The sequence below is a fragment of the Phalaenopsis equestris genome, unplaced genomic scaffold (assembly GCF_001263595.1).
Source record: "Phalaenopsis equestris unplaced genomic scaffold, ASM126359v1 Scaffold000450, whole genome shotgun sequence".
Lineage (NCBI taxonomy): Eukaryota > Viridiplantae > Streptophyta > Magnoliopsida > Asparagales > Orchidaceae > Phalaenopsis > Phalaenopsis equestris.
In genome coordinates, this window is record NW_018164891.1 from 165,599 (window position 1) to 165,966 (window position 368).

Sequence of the window (368 nt, forward strand, 5' to 3'; positions counted from 1 at the left end):
TTTTTTTTTGGGCTCACCCTCCCCTTTCATACATAATTCTACAACACTCCACGTGCGTCCGATCCACGCCATAGCAGAAAAAAATAGCATGTGGATGAGATAGGTGTTGGCGTGACATTGGGATAATATTGGTGATATTATGATGATATTGGATGGTATTGTGATGCAATACCGCCCTAATGACAAGATGAGCATTTATGCACGATGCATGCAATATTCGCTCATTGAAAGCAAAATCTTTGTGTGAGGATGAGATAACTGCGAGTTAGGTGTCAATTGGTGGTATTGACATAATATTGAGGTTGTACTAATAATATTGTGATAGTATTAAGATGCAATATCACTCTAATATCACCATCGTCACATAT